We start from the raw sequence: 17,049 nt of genomic DNA on the forward strand, positions 1-17,049 counted from the left end.
ATAAAGTTTTTTTTCAAGTATTAACATAATGAAAAGGGATATTGTAATTATTTTGCATGGAACTATATGGAATCCATCATTGCTTTTATCTTCACATCCTTTGTAATTCTAGGAAGCACTTTATCTGAAATTTAGGAACAGTTAGATCCATTATTCTTTTACAGAAATACAGAGAGGCAAGCAGAATAGCTTGTAAAAGGAAATAAGAGAGACTTAAGGCTAGGATTTTGGAGTTAATAGTTGGTCTTATGACTTAGGTAGAAAGCAGCTTTGGACAGAATCGATTTGCAAGATTTAAGGCAGTTAGTATGTGCAGGCAATACTAGGAATTATAAGATTCAATGGATCTGGATGTGAGGACTAAACTCCATGGATTTGAAATGTGGTTGGAGTTTGTGATGGCTTTTGACCTTTAGAGCATCATCATTGATTAACTGGTATATGATTAAGTAGTTACATTCAACTACACATAAGAGGCTCCCCAAATAGTAGCCTAAATACACAAGAATTTAAGTGTGTAAGTAGCCCAAATTAAGTAGTTCCACGCTAGTATGGTGGCTCCATGTATCAAAGACAAGGGGTGATATCTTTCACCATATTCAGAAGAAACTTTATTTTCATGCTGACCTTATGCTAACCACAGAATGGGCTTGGGGACCCACTGGACCCACAGTAAGACAGACTTGAGCTAAAACTCCACTGATCGCCTGACCTCTGCATACCTCTACTTTGACTCTGGACTATGGTAACATTTTGGGTCTCTTGCAATTAGTGTCAGATCAGAGCCGATATGCAGTAGTCCCTGAACGATCTGATTGTTTTCTTTTACCTAATGAATAAGTTACCCAGTAAAAGGCCCCTTTGGGGAAGGCTGGGAGAAACATTAATGGTGTAAAATTTTGGTAGTGTATTGGAGTCCTCTCAAGGGGACCCATCATCTTCTGCATTCAGAGGATTCTGGGTCTGTAAACTGGCTCAAGTCTGGGGAGTGACTGAGGGGCTGTTAGTCTTCATGATTCAGGATGGACTTTTATTCTCTTGACCTAGCACTTTTCTGCTTATATAGATCAACTAAGAATGTAGTAGGTTTCTTTTTTTCACTTCTAGCAACATTGTATCAACTAGCCAACAGGGGCCGGGCGCGGTGGCTCAAGCCTGTAATCCCAGCACTTTGGGAGGCCGAGACGGGCGGATCACGAGGTCAGGAGATCGAGACCATCCTGGTTAACACAGTGAAACCCCGTCTCTACTAAAAAATACAAAAAATTAGCCGGGCGCGGTGGTGGGCGCCTGTAGTCCCAGCTACTCGGGAGGCTGAGGCAGGAGAATGGCGTGAACCCGGGAGGCGGAGCTTGCAGTGAGCTGAGATCCGGCCACTGCACTCCAGCCCGGGCGACAGAGCGAGACTCTGTCTCAAAAAAAAAAAAAAAAAAAAAAAAAAAAAAAAAAAAAACTAGCCAACAGGATAGGTTTGTGCAAGTCATACTACTATGATTGCTACTTTGACTCTGCTGTTCATTATGGTAATTACACTCACCTTGCTTTGGTGATTGAGTGCTGCCACTTGGTCCCTGTCACCCCAGGATTCAGTTATTCCCATTGCATTTAGGTTTCCCAGTTCAGTGACTGCAGTTCGCCCTGGAAGGTCTGGCTTACAAAAAAGTAATCACAGAGTTCTTCAAGAATGCTGGGGCTCCCATCACAATTTTATTTCTCACAATTGCAGTGAAAAATATGTCATCTGTGGCTGTAATCCTCGCACTTTGGGAGGCTGAGGCGGGCGGATCATGAGGTCAGGAGATCGAGACCATCCTGTCTAACACAGTGAAACCCTGTCTCTACTAAAAATACAAAAAATTAGCCGGACATGGTGGCGGGCGCCTGTAGTCCCAGCTACTCGGGAGGCTGAGGCAGGAGAATGATGTGAACCTGGGAGGCAGAGCTTGCAGTGAGCTGAGATCGTGCCACTGCGCTCCAGCCTGGGCCACGGAGCAAGACTCTGTCTCAAAAAAAAAAAAGAGAAAAATATGTCATCTCTAGGGTACAATGGCTCATGAGTGTAATCCTAGCACTTTGGGAGGCCAAGATGGGAGGATCACTTGAGCCCAGGAATTTGAGACCAGTCTGGGCAACATAGGGAGCTGCTGTCTCCATGAAAATTTTTTAAAATTAAAAATAAATTTTGGCCGGGCGCGGTGGCTCACGCCTGTAATCCCAGCACTTTGGGAGGCTGAGGCGGGCGGATCACAAGGTCAGGAGATCGAGACCACGGTGAAACCCCGTCTCTACTAAAAATACAAAAAATTAGCCGGGCGCGGTTGTGGGCACCTGTAGTCCCAGCTACTCGGGAGGCTGAGGCAGGAGAATGGCGTGAACCCGGGAGGCGGAGCTTGCAGTGAGCCGAGATCGCGCCACTGCACTCCAGCCTGGGCTGGGCGACAGAGCGAGACTCCGTCTCAAAAAAAAAAAAAAAAAAAAAAAAAAAAATAAATTTTAAAAAGAGACAAGTGTGTTTTCTGGACCCTTCCTGTATAGATGAGCGGGTTTTAAATGACAAACCTGTTCTGACATTCCCATCTCCCTGAGCCTTTGATTTCCTTCCTCTACGTTAAACCAAAGCAGGTCTGACATTTCCCCCTCACTTCAGTGTGGGCCGCCTTTTGGTCCATGTTTTAGCCAATCAACCAACCAAACTATTAGAGCCCCTTTCTAATTCTCTGGGCTGTAGCATTAAGTACAGCATCTCTGCTTAGTGAGCCCATATAAATGTATCCTGATCCAGCTTTATCTTATATCAGTCCTTGTTCTTTCCACCATTATCTTATACTCTTAATGTCCATTCCCATACTTGTTCCTCAGATTTCTATGTGTATAAATTTAAAAACTCAAATAGTTCTTTTGGAGTATATTATGCCTCCTCATGGGTCTCACTTTGTAACTCACTTTTAGGAGCCTGCTGAGTCTTGAGTTTAGTTATAGGCCTAGAAGCAAAAGGGTAGTAAGGCTAGGTCCTGAGGAGAATCATCATTGTCTTGCAGGGCAACTGCGTCAGGGAAGGCAATTACCATTTCCTTAGGCAATGCAGGATTGATCACCTTCAGATGGTGTGGAGAGGCCTCTTCTACTGGCAAAGAAAATTCAGCAGAGTTTAGAAGCTCAGTGTCCCCAGCTTCATCAAGGTCTTCCCATGTATACCTATTTCAACTTTCAGGATCCCATTATTTCCCAAACATTGCCCTCACTTTAACAGTAGACCTTGCGAGGCTGGGAGTTCAAATTTGTTGTAGTTCAGCCAGTCATAGAATGAGATTCTGTATTTGATTTTCAGCAGTTGCAACCTGCTACTATAGGATATGAGGGTCCTCAAGGTAGAAGCTTTTAGTCATTTATGTGGTGCTTAAGGTGGGAATTCAAATCTCTGAGTTCATCCTTTTCTTTTTCCACTTTGTCTAATGACATTAGGAGCAACCAGCCAATCTTATTAAATTTTTTAGTTTTCCAAATATGTTCAAAAGTAACATGTACATCGTCACCCAGCTTTTTGCTTCTTATTAGTGGTTGATTAGGAGTATCCAGTGGGGATATTTTGCTAATCTCTGTTGCTAGGTTACATACCATGGACTACCAGTGCTCTCTTTACTACTGCAAATTTCCATGTGGTATCATTTTTCTTCTGCCTGAAGAAGATTCTTTTAACATTTCTTATTGTATTAATACTAGTCCATTGGCAGTGAATTTTTTTTCTTTTGAGTGCTTTTAAGAATTTTTCTCTCTCTGATATTCCTCAATTTGATTATGATATGCTTTCTTATTTTTTTTTTTTCATATTCCTTCTCTTTTGGGTTTGTTAGGCCTAATGTATCTTTGCATTTGCATTTATAGTTTTCTGTAAACTTTAGGAAAAGTTTAGCCTTTGTTTCTTCTTCTGTCTTTTTGTTTTGCCCCCACCCACCTTTCTTCTGAGATGCCTAAATATATGTTGCTTGATAGTGTCCATGTCTCATAGCTCATTTAGATGCTCTCACTCTCTCCTTCCCTTCCTTTTTTTTTTTTTTTTGGTCTTTTTCTCTGTGTATTTCATTTTCTGTAGTAGTTTGCTATTGTATTTTCAAGTTCACTGAATTTTTTTCTTCTGCAGTGTATACTCTGCTGTCAGTCCCATTGCTCTATCTTGTGTGTTTTTCATTTTAGAAATTGTATTTTTCATTTGTTACATTTTTATTTGGGTCTTGTTTCCCTTCTCTTTATGTTCATACTCACTTCTGCCTATATAAAAAACAATGTATATAAATTTACATTGCCCAGAACCAGTAGAAGAATCAACGATCTGTGGCAGCTATAGCCTTACGAAATGTATTTCTTTAGTAATAAGAGTTGAGGCTGGGCGCAGTGGCTCATGCCTGTAATCCTCACACTTTGGGAGGCTGATGTGGGTGAATCGCTTGAGTCCAGGAGTTCAAGACCAGTCTGGGCAACACAGCAAAACGTTGTCTCTACTATATATATATATATAATTAGCCAGGTATGGTGGCACACAACTGTATTCCCAGCTACTTGGGAGGCTGAGGTGGGAGGATTGCTTGAGTCTGAGAGGCAGAGGTTGTAGTGAGCCATGATTACGCCACTGCACTCCAGTCTGGGTAGCAGAGCCAGACCCTGTCTCAAAAAAAAAAAAAAAAAAAAAAAAAAAAGACTTGAAAGCCAAAATTGCTTCTTCATCCACAGGCTGCAGAATGAATGTTGTGTTGGCAGGCATGAAAACAACATTCATCTTTTTGTACATCTCCATCAGAGCTCTTTAGTAACTAGGTGCATCGTTAATAAGCAGTATTGCTTTGAAAGGAATCTTTTTTTTTTTTTTTTTTTTCTGAGCAGTGGGACTCATCAATAGTCTTAAAATATTCATTTAACCGTGCTGTAAACAGATGTCCTGTCATCCAGGCTTTATTGAGCACAGGTAGAGTAGATTTAGAATTATTCTTAAGGGCCCTAGGATTTTCAGAATGGTCCATGAGCATTGGCTTCACCTTAAAGTCACCAGTTACATTAGCCCCTAAGAAGAGAGTCAGCCTGTCCTTTGAAGCAGGCATTGATTTCTCTCTTGCTTTGAAAGTCCTCGATGGCATCTTCTTGCAGTAGAAGGCTGTTTTGTCTACATTGAAAATCTGTTTAGAGTAGCCACCTTCATCAGTGATCTTAGCGTATCTTCTGGATAACTTGCTACAGCTTTTCCGTCAGCACTTGCTGCTTCATCTTGTACTTCTATGTGTGTAAACAGTTTTTTTCTTAGACTTCATTAACTGATCTCTGCTAGATTCCAGCTTTTCTTCTGTAACTTCTTCAACTCTCTCACCTTTCATAGAATTGAAGAGAGTTAGGGCCTTGCTTTGGCTTACGCAAATGTTGTGACTGGTTTGGTCTTTTATCTACACCACTCACACTTTCTCAGCAATAAGGCTGTTTTGCTTTCTTATCATTTGTGTGTTCATTGATTAGCACTTTTAATTTCCTTCAAGAATTTTTCCATTACATTCTCCACTTGCCTAACTGGCTGAAGAGGCCAAGCTTTTGGCCTATCTTGGCTTTTTTTAAAATTTCATTTTTATTTTTTGTGGGTACATAGTAGATACATATATTTATGGGATAAATGAGATACTTTGATACAGGTGTGCAAGTGCATAATAATCACATCATTGTAAATGGTGTACCCATCCGCTTGAGCATTTATTCTTTGTGTAATAAGCAATCCAATTATAATCTTTTAGTTATTTTTATTTTCTCGTTTTTCTTTTTGTTTTCCAAATTTTATGTTAGGTTCCAGGGTACATGTGAAGGTTTATTACATAGGTAAACTCATGTCATGGGGGTTTGTTGTACAGATTATTTTATCACCAAGGAATTAAGCCCAGTATCCAATAGTTACCTTTTCTACTCCTCTCCCTCCTCCCACCCTTCCACCCTTAAGTAGACCGCAGTATCTGTTGTTTCCTTCTTTGTGTTCAGAAGTTCTCATCATTTAGCTCTCACTTATAAGTGAGAACATGCGGTATTTGGTTTTCTGTTCCTGCATTAGTTTGTGGAAGATAATAGCCTCTGGCTCCATCAATGGTTCCCATTTTCGTTCCCGCAAAAGACATGATCTTGTTCTTTTTTATGGCTACAGGATTATTTTTAAATGTACAATTACATTATTTTTGACTATAGTCACCCTGATGTACTGTCAAATACTAGGTCTTATTCATTCTTACTGTATTTTTTTTTTTTTGAGATGGAGTTTCGCTCTTGTTGCCCACCCAGGCTGGGGTGTAATGGAGCGATCTCGGCTCACTGCAACCTTTGCCTCCCAGGTTCAAGCAATTCTGCTGCCTTAGCCTCCCGAGTAGCTGGGATTATAGGCATGCACCACCATGTTCAGCTGATTTTGTATTTTTAGTACAGATAGGGTTTCTCCATGTTGGTCATGCTGGTTGTGAACTCCCAACCTCAGGTGATCTGCCTGCCTCAGCCTCCCAAAGTGCTGGGATTACAGGCATGAGTCACAGTGCCTGGCCCATTCTTTCTATTTTTAAAAATCTATTAACCATCCTCACTTTCTCCCTGCCCCACTACTATCCTTCCCAGCCTTAGATAACCATGTTTCTACTCTCTATCTCCGTGATTTCAATGTTTTAATTTTTAGCTCTACAAATAAGTGAGAAAATGTGATATTTTTCTGTGCCTGGCTATTTACTTAACATCATGATTTCCATTTCTATCCATATTGTTGCAAATGACAGGATCTCATTCCTTTTTGTGGATGAATAATACTCCATTGTCTATGGGAACCACATATTCTTTTTTTTTTTTTTTTTTTTTGAGTCAGAGTCTCACTCTGACTTCCAGGCTGGAGTATAGTGTACAGTGGCACAATCTCGGCTCACTGCAGCCTCCACCTCCTGTGAACCACATTTTCTTTACCCACTCGTCTGTTGATGGACACAGGTTGCTTCCAAATCTTGGCTACTGTGAATAGTGCTGCAATAAACATGGGAATGCAGTGCAGATATTTCTTTGATATTCTGATTGCCTTTCTTTTGGGTATATACCTAGCAGTGGGATTGCTGGATCATGCTCCATTTTTAGTTTTCTGAGGAACCTCCAAACTGTTCTCCATAGTGGTTGTACTAATTTCCATTATCTCCAACAGTGTACAACGGTTCCCTTTTCCCCATGTCTTCTTCAGCATTTGATATTGCCTGTTTGATAAAAGTCATTTTAACTGGGTTGAGATGATATTTCATTGTAGTTTTGATTTGCATTTCTCTGATCAGTGATGTTGGGCACCTTCGAATATGGCTGTTTGCCGTTTGTATGTCTTCTTTTGAGAAATGTCTATTCAAATCTTTTACCCATTTTTTAAATTGGATTTTTAGATTTATCCCTGTGGATATATAAGCTCGAGCTCCTTATGTATTCTAGTTGTTATATTAATCCCTTGTCAGACAGGTAGTTTGCACATATTTTCTCCCATTCTGTTTATTGGTTTTGTTTTTGTTTGTCTTGCTTTGCAAAACGTTTTTAACTTGATGTGATCTCATTTGTTCATTTATGCTATGGCTGCCTGTGCTTGTGAGGTATTAATCAAGAAATCTTTGCCCAGTCCAGTGTCCTGGAGAGTTTCCCCAATGTTTTCTTCTGGTAGTTTCATAGTTTGAGATCTTAGAGTTAAGTCTTTAATCTATTTGATTTGATTTTTATACATGGTGAGAGATAGGGGTCTAGTTTTAGTCTTCTGCACGTGATAATCCAATTTTCCTAGTATCATTTATTGAAGAGACTTTTTTCTCAAATGTATGTTCTTGGCACCTTTGTCAAAAATGACAGATTATCAGTAGATATCTGGATTTGTTTCTGGGTTCTCTGTTTTGTCCATTGGTTTATGTTTCTGTTTTTATGCCAGTACCATGCTGTTTTGGTTACTGTAGCTCTGTAAGTATAATTTGAAGTCAGATAATGGGATTTATTCAGTTTTGTTCTTTTTTTTTTGAGATGGAGTTTCCCTCTTTGTAGGCTGTAGTGCAATGGCGCGATCTCCGGCTCACTGCAACCTCCACCTCCTAGGTTCAAGCGATTCTCCTGCCTCAGCCTCCCAAGCAGCTGGGATTACAGGCCACCACACCTAGCTAATTTTGTATCTTTAGGAGAGACCGGGTTTCTCCATGTTGGTCAGGATGGTCTCAAACTCCCAACCTCAGGTGATCTGCCTGCCTTGGCCTCCCAAAGTGCTGGGATTACAGGCGTGAGCCACTGTACCTGGCCAGTTTTGTTCTTTTTGCTCAAAATAGCTTTGGCTATTTTCAGTCTTTTTTGGTTGCATACAAATTTTAGGATTGTTTTTTCTATTTCTGTGAAGAATGTCATTGGTGTTTTGATAGGGTTTGCATTGAATCTGTAGATTGCTTAGGGTAGTATGGACATTTTAACAATGTTGATTCTTCTAATCCATGAACATGGAATATTTTTCCATTTTTTGGTGTCCTCTTCAATTTTTTTTATCAGTGTTTTACAGTTGTTATTGTTTTAAGTAAAAGAAGACCTTTTACTTATTTGGTTAATTCCTAGGTATTTAATTTTATTTGTGGCTATTATAAATGGGATTACTTTCTTATTTTTCAGATTGTTCAGTGTTGCATATAGAAATATTACTGATTTTTGTCTCGATTTTTTATCCTGCAACTTTACTGAATTTGTTTATAATTTTTAATAGTTTTTTGGTAGAGTCTTTGGACTTTCCAAATATAAGATTATCTCATCTGCAAACAAGGATAATTTGATTTCTTCCTTGACAATTTGGATACCCTTTATTTCCTTCTCTTGTCTGATTGCTCTAGGTAGGACTTGCAGTACTATGTTGAATAATGGTGGTGAAAATCTGCAGCCTTGTTTTGTTCCAGATTTTAGAAGAAAGGCTTTCAGTTTTTTCCTATTAAATATGATACTGTGGGTCTGTTGTATATGGCTTTTATTATTTTGAGGTATGTTCCTTCTGTCCCCAGTTTTTCGAGGGCTTTTATCATGAAGGGATGTTGAATTTTATCAAATGTTTTTTCAGCATCAGTTGAAATTATATGGTTTTTGTCTTTCTATTGATATGATGTATCACATTGATTGATTTGCATATATTGAAATATACTTACATTCCAGGGATAAGTCTCACTTGGTCATGATGAATTATCTTTTCAATGTATTGTTGAATTCAGTTTGCTAGTATTTTGTTGAGGATTTTTGCATCCATATTTGTCAGGAATATTGGCCCGTAGTTTTCCTTTTTTTTTTTTTTTGGTGTGTCTTTGTCTTGTTTGGGTATCAAGGTAATACTGGCCTCATAGAATGAGTTCATAAGAATTCCCTCCTCTATTTTTCAGAGTAATTTGAGTAGCATTGTTGTCAGTTCAATTCTTCTTTAAATGTTCGGTAGAATTCAGCAGTGAAGTCATCAGGTCTTGGGCTTTTCTTTACTGGGAGACTTTTAATTACAACTCCATAATTAAAATGTTTTGTTCCATTGTAACTTGATATTGGTCTGTTCAGGTTTTGTATTTCTTCATGATGCAATCTTGGTAGGTTGTATGTGTCTAGGAATTTATCCATTTTCTCTGGATTTTCCAATTTATTGGCACAGAGTTGCTCATAGTAACCACAAACAATCCTTTGAATTTGTGTGGTATCAGTTATAATGTCTCCTTTTTCATCTCTGATTTTACTTATTTGAGTCTTCTTTTTTTCTTAGTCTGGCTAAAGGTTTCAATTTTAAACAAAATTTTAAAGTTTGTAATTAGTTTTCTAATTTCTTAAAAACTAAAAAAAAAACAAAAAAAATTCTTCGTTTTTGAAAAGTTCTTTTCAAAAAACCAACTTTTTGTGATGTTCTTTTGTATTGTTTTCTGTTTCAATCTCATTTACTTGTGCTCTTTTTCTTTCTTCTTCTTCTTTTTTGTTTTGTTTTTGTTTTTTTTTTTTTTTTGAGGCGGAGTCTTCACTCTGTCGCCCAGGCTGGAGTGCAGTGGCACCATCTCAGCTCACTGCAAGCTCCGCCTCCCGGGTTCGCGCCATTCTCCTGCCTCAGCCTCCCGAGTAGCTGGGACTACAGGCGCTCGCCACCGCGCCCGGCTAATTTTTTGTATTTTAGTAGAGACGGGGTTTCACCGTGTTAGCCAGGATGGTCTCGATCTCCTGACCTCGTGATCCACCCGCCTCGGCCTCCCAAAGTGCAGGGATTACAGGCGTGAGCCACCGCGCCCGGCCTTCTTCTTCTTTTTTGTTGTTGTTGTTTTTGAGACATGGTCTCACTTTGTCACCCAGGCTAGAGTACATTGGCATGAACATGACTCACCGAAGCCTTGGCCTCCCAGGCTCAGGCCATCTTCGCACCTCAGCCTCCTGAGTAGCTGGGACTACAGGCATGTGCCACCATGCTCTGCTAATTTTTGGGTTTCTTTTCTTTTACTAATTTTGGATTTGGTTTGCTCTAGCTTTTCTAGTTCCTTAAGATGCATTGTTAGGTTGTTTATTTGAAGTTTTTCTTCTTTTTTGATGTAGGCACTTATAGCTATAAATTTCCCTTTCAGTGTTGCTTTTGCTGTATCTCATAGGTTTTGCTATGTTTTATTTCCATTAACATTTGTTTCAAAAAAAAAATTTTTTTTTTTTTTGGGGAATGAGAAAATAACTTTATTTCATTGTGGGGAGGGGGCCGATGTCCAGCCTCAGAACTTCTGGAACGGCTTCTTGGTGCCGGCAGCCTTGGTGACCTTTAGCACGTTGAAGCGCACTGTCTTGCTCAGGGGCCGACACTCACCCCTGTGACGATGTCACCGATCTGGACGTCCCTGAAGCAGGGGGACAGGTGCACAGACATGTTCTTGTGGCGCTTCTCGAAGCGGTTGTACTTGCGGATGTAGTGGAGGTAGTCTCGGTGGATGACAATGGTCCTCTGCATCTTCATCTTGGTCACCACACCAGAGAGGATCCGCCCTCGAATGGAGACATTACCAGTGAAGGGGCATTTCTTGTCAATGTAAGTGCCCTCAATAGCCTCTTGGGTGTCTTGAAGCCCAGACCGAGGTTCTTGTAGTACCGCAGGAGCTTCTCCTTGCCAGTTTCTCCCAGCAGTACCCTCTTCTTGTTTTGAAAGATGTTCGGCTTCTTTTGGTAGGCACGCTCAGTCTGAATGTCCGCCATCTTCCCGGCCGCCTGAAATAGGACTGTTTCAAAATATTTTTAAATTTTCTTCTTAATTCCTTCAATGACCCACTGGTCATTCAGGAGGATATTGTTTGATTTCCATGTTTTTGTATAGCTTACAAAATTCCTCTTGTTACTGATTTCTAATTTTATTCCATTGTGATTGGAGAAGATGCTTGATATTATCTCATTTTTTTGAATGTTTTAAGACTTGGTTTGTCTTTAACTAAGGAAGTAACATATGGTCTATCCTTGAAAATGATCCATGTGCTGAGGAGAAGAATGCATATTCAGCCATTGGATGAAGTATCTTGTTAATATCTATTAGGTCTGTTTGTTCTATAGAGCAAATTAAGTTCAATGTTTCTTTGTTGATTTTCCATCTAGAAGATATGTCCAGTGCTGAGAGTGGTGTGTTGAAGTCTCTGACTATTATCGTATTGAGGTGCATCTCTCTCTTTAGCTGTAATAATATTTGGTTTATATACATGGGTGCTCCAGTGTTGGGTGCATATAGATTTACAATTGTTATATCCTCTTGCTGAATTGACCCCTTTATCATTATATAATGACCTTCTTTGTCTCTTTTTATAGTTTTTGTCTTGAAGTCTATTTTGTCTGACATAAGTATAGCTACTCTTTCTCCTTTTTGGTGTCCATTGTCATGGAATATCTTTTACTCTCCCTTTCTTTTCAGTCTATATATGTCTTTATAGGTGAAGTGTATTTCTTGGAGGCATCATATCATTGGGTCTTTTTTTATTTTTTAAATCTATTCAGTTACTCTATCTCTTTTGATTGGAAAGTTTAGTCCATTTACGTTCAATGTTATTGGTAAGTAAGAACTTACTCTTGCCATTTTGTTATTTGTTTTCTGGTTGTTATGTGGTCTTCTCATCCTTCTTTCCTTCCTTCTAGTCTTTCTTTTAGTGAAAGTGATTTTTTTTTTCTGGTATGATTTAATTTCTTGCTTTTTATTTTGTGTTATTTGTCGAATTTTTTTTATTTGAGGTTACCATGTGGCTTGCAAATACTATCTTATAACCCATTATTTTGAACTGATGACAACTTAACATTGATTTCTTAAGCAAACAAACAAACTAGCAAAAAGAAAACTAATACAAACTTTGCACTTCAACCTCATCCTCCTGCTTTGTTTCACTTTTTTTTTTTAACTTTTGTTGTTTCTTTTTTAACTTCTGTTGTTTCTCTCTCTTTTTTTTTTTTTTTTTTTAGACAAGGTCTTGCTGTGTTGCCCCGGCTGGAGTGCAGTGGTGCAGTCATCGCTCACTGTGGCCTCTCAGGACCAGTTGATCCACCCACCTCAGACTCCCAAGTAGCTAGGACTACAGGTGCATGCCACCACACCCGGCTGTTTTTTTTTTTTCTTTCTTTTTTTTTTAAGTAAAGATGAAGTCTTGCTATGTTGCCCAGGCTGATCTCGAACTCCTGGGCATGAGCAATTCTGCCATGGCCTCCCAAAGTGCTGGGATTATAGGCGGGAACCACCATAATGGCCAACTTGTTGTTTGTCTTTATGTCTTATTTTATTGCCTATGTCTTGAAAAGCTGTTGTAGGTATTATTTTTTTATTGGGTCATTGTTTAATATTTCTACTTAATAGTAGGCTGGGTACAGTGACTCACGCCTGTAATCCCAGCACTTTGGAAGGCTGAGGCGGGTGAATCACTTGAGGTCGGGAGTTCCAGACCAGCCTGGCCAACATGGTGAAACCCTATCCCTACTAAAAACAATACAAAAATTAGCCGGGTAAGGTGGCACGTACCTGTAATCTCACCTACTGAGGAGACTGAGGCAGGAGAATCACTTCAACATGGGAGGCGGAGGCTACAGTGAGCTGAGATTGCACCACTGGGTATTGCTGTTTGTTATTCAGGGCCCAAGGGGCCTTTTTTTTTTTTTTTTTTTTTGAGATGCAGTCTTGCACTATAGTCCAGACTGGAGTACAGTGATGCGATCTTGGCTCACTGCAACCTCCGCCTCCTGGGTTCAAGCAATTCTCCTGCCTCAGCCTCCCGAGTAGCTGGGATTACAAGCACATGCCACCACACCTGGCTAATTTTTTATGTTTTTGGTAGAGATGGGGTTTTACCATGTTGGTCAGGCTGGTCTCGAACTCCTGACCTCCAGTGATTTGCCCGCCTCGACCTCCCAAAGTGCTGGGATTACAGGTGTGAGCTACCAGCCCGGCCTCCAAGGGGTCTTTAGTCAGCATGTGATGAATCCTGCCAGGACTGGATTCTTCCCTTCAGGGCAGCAGGTTCACTTCTATTCTAGGGTGTCTCTAGAAATGTCGTCCAGGAGCTAGGACCTGAGATGGGGTCCTCACTACTGCCTGGTGCCGTATCTTACTGTGGCTGAACGGGTATCTAAGATGCAAGACAACGTTCTCTTTACCCTTCTTTCTCTTCTCCTCAAACGGAAGAAAGGAGTTACTTTTGTTGCTGCAAGCTTCACTGGGATTGAGAGAGGAGTGGCATAAACACTCCCCCAGCTGTCCTGTCTGGTGTTTCAGTGTGTCATGCACTACCCTAGTCCACTGGCTCTTAAGTCCAGCATAGCATCAGGACTTGCCTAAGAATTGCAGTCCTTGTGTCCTGGACTGTCTTTCACGTTCACTTAGGATCCCAGAGCACTTTAACCTGCGATTGCAAGGCTTGCTGAAACTCAAGTTTCAGCTTCTGGGATGGGCGCTTCCCCTCTGGGCTAGTGCTGTTCTAAATGGTCCCTCTGTGGGTAGGTGCTGACTGAGTTCAGCATGATTTTGCTTTCCATGTGGTAGGGCAGCATTAAGTTCAATGCAAAATTCCTCAGTCACTGTGTTGTTCCTCCCCTGAGTGCGTGGGTTCTGTCTCCTAGCGAAGAAGCCACTGCCGGGGGTTGGGGGAGGGGTCGTGTTGGCAATTTAAGACTGTCTTTCCTACCCTCTTCAATGCCTCTTGGGTGATATGAAGTTAAAACTAGGTACTGTGATTGCTCGCTTGATTTTTGGTTCTAATGAAGGTGCTTACTTGTATGCAGATAGTTAAAATTAGGTGTTCCTGCAGAGTGTACAATTGGTGCAGGCTTCTGTTCTGCCATCTTTCTTCACCCCCCTATCTTGGCTTTTGGCATGCCTTCCTCATTAAGCTTACCTATTTATTTCTGGCTTTTGATTTTAAATTGAGAGATATGGGACTCTTCTTTTCACCTGAACACTTAGATGTCATTGTAGGGTTATTAATTGGCCTAATTTCAATGTTGTTGTATCCCAAGAAATAGGGATGCCTGAAGAGATGGAGAGAGATGGGAATGGTCAGTCTGTGGAGCAGTAAGACACACATGTTTCCCTTGGCACACAAATTTGCCATCTTATGTTAGCACTGTGTGTGGTGCCCCAAAACAATTAGAATAGTAACAACAAAAATCACCACAGATCACCATAACAGATACAATGGGCCGGGCGCGGTGGCTCAAGCCTGTAATCCCAGCACTTTGGGAGGCCGAGACGGGTGGATCACGAGGTCAGGAGATCGAGACCATCCTGGCTAACACGGTGAAACCCCATCTCTACTAAAAAAATACAAAAAACTAGCCGGGCGAGGTGGCGGGCGCCTGTAGTCCCAGCTACTCGGGAGACTGAGGCAGGAGAATGGCGTGAACCCGGGAGGCGGAGCTTGCAGTGAGCTGAGATCCGGCCACTGCACTCCAGCCTGGGCGACAGAGCGAGACTCCGTCTCAAAAAAAAAAAAAAAACCAGATACAATGATAATGAAATAGTTTGAAATATTGCAAGAATTGGCTGGGCGCGGTGGCTCACCCCTGTAATCCCAGAACTTTGGGAGGCCGGGGCAGGCAGATTACCTGAGGTCAGGAGTTTGAGACCAGCCTGACCAACATGGTGAAACTCCATCTCTACTAAAATTACCAAAAAATGTAGCCAGGCGTGGTGGTGGGCACCTGTAACCCCAGTTACTCAAGAGGCTGAGGCAGGAGAATTGCTTGAAACCAGCCGGGAGGCAGAGGTAACAGTGAGCCAAGATCACGCCTTTGCACTCCAGCCTAGGTGACAAGAGTGAAACTCTGTCTCTAAAGAAAAAAAAAAAAAGGAATATTACAAGAATTACTATAATGTGAGACAGAGACACACAATGAGCACATTGTTAGAAAAATGGCACCAATAGACTTGCTTGACATTAGGGTTGCTACAAACCTTCAATTTGTAGAAAATGCAATATTTGCAAAATGTAGTAAAGCAAATCACAATATAGTAAGGTATACCTGTAGTGTATTTATAACAGCTATTTTATCATCCTTGTGTTATAATCCTATTATCTGTGACATTTTTATATTGTGACTTGATTAATTTTTCTTCTCATTATGCATTATGTTTTTCTGCTTCACATCTCTTTTTATTGAATGTCAGACATTGTGGTTTATATATAGGTGGATGCTGGACTTTTTTGTGTGTTCTTTTGGACACTTTTTGGCTTTAGTCTGATTTGCAGTTTTTTGGAAATGGTTTGATCCTTTTGACCTAATCTTTGTTAGAGTGGTTCCAGAATAGCTTAGGAATAATTTGTCCTCACTACTGAGGCATTATTCTTCTAAGGACTCTACTTAGTACTCTTATCTGTCAGGAGGTCTTTCCACTCTGGCTGGTCTTGTGTGAACTTTAAGAATGTCCTTTTTTTTTTTTTTCGGGTGATTCTTTCTCTGGCCGTAGTTTAATCACACACATGCACAGATCAGTACTCAGCCGAAACCTTGAGAGGACTCTTCTGCAGCTCCCTTCTTTTCTGGTTTTCTGATTTGTAGCTTTTAGCTGTCTTGGACTGTCCAACTCTAAACTGTCTCCTCATGTTAGGAGGATTGATGGACCGCTGAGACCTGGAAATGTCACGTACTTGTAGGGTTACCTTGCTTATTTCTTTTCTCCAAAAGATCACTGTCTTGTGCTGCCCAGTGTCTGTTGTCTGGAAACTATAGTTTAATATATTTTGTCTATTTTCTAATTATTTAAGGGGAAAGGGTAGACCTGGTTTCTTTTATTCCATTATAGCCTGAAGCAGAAGTCTTAACTTTTATTCCTCCCTCCTACAACTTACCTGATCAATTGACTAATTTGAGAAGAGGAGGAAGAATTTATAATTTGAAAATTTGTCACATACCTTTTTCCACACTAGCCTGTCGAAAAGCAAAAACTGACTCCTAAAACTGGACATTATTGTGATTATGTTTGGATAAGTGGCAATATAGCAGTATATTTCTTTTTGTATTTTTTATATCTAAATCACTGACTCTGTGAAGCCATTGATTTGATAAACCAAAATACGGTGTAGTAGTTACCCCTTATCAGCGGTTTTGTTTAAGGCAATTTCGGTTACCTGTAGTCAACTGTGGTTTGAAAACATTAAGTGGAAAATTCCAGAAATAACTTTTAATTTTTAAATTGTGTGCCATTCTGAGTAGTGTGATGAAATCTCACACTGTCCTGCTGCATCCTGCCAGGGACATGAGTTCAGTTTATCTGAGCTATATACACTACCCACCTGGTAGTTCACTTAGTAACCTTCTTGGTTGTCAGATTGACTGTTGGTGACACCACAGTGCTTGTGTTCAAAGAACCCTTGTTTTATTTAATAATGCCCCCAAGGCTTAAGAGTAGTGGTGCTGACAATTCAGATGTGCCAGAGAGAAGCTGTAAAGTTCCTCCTTTAAGCAAAGAGGTGAAAGTTCTCAAATTAATAAGAAAAAATAAATATGCTGAGGTTGCTAAGATCTATGGTAAGAATCAATCTTCTATCCATGAAATTGTGAAGAATG

The 17,049-nt window shown here is 40.4% G+C and overlaps 1 protein-coding gene, 1 long non-coding RNA gene and 1 pseudogene across 3 annotated transcripts in view; 1 reads left to right on the forward strand and 2 right to left on the reverse strand.

Moving 5' to 3' along the window:
• Nucleotides 1-17,049, forward strand: part of TBC1D12 (TBC1 domain family member 12) — a 145,423-nt gene that overhangs the window by 83,231 nt on the left and 45,143 nt on the right. The window lies entirely within an intron of this gene.
• LOC144331214 (uncharacterized) lies at nt 2,477-9,831 on the reverse strand. Its single transcript, XR_013398183.1, has 2 exons — nt 8,293-9,831; nt 2,477-6,718 (listed from the first exon to the last, which is right to left on the reverse strand). It is a non-coding gene; the product is annotated as an uncharacterized LOC144331214 (long non-coding RNA).
• Nucleotides 10,673-11,234, reverse strand: LOC701369 (small ribosomal subunit protein uS17 pseudogene; annotated as a pseudogene).

This window comes from Macaca mulatta, chromosome 9 (assembly GCF_049350105.2).
Source record: "Macaca mulatta isolate MMU2019108-1 chromosome 9, T2T-MMU8v2.0, whole genome shotgun sequence".
Classification (NCBI taxonomy): domain Eukaryota; kingdom Metazoa; phylum Chordata; class Mammalia; order Primates; family Cercopithecidae; genus Macaca; species Macaca mulatta.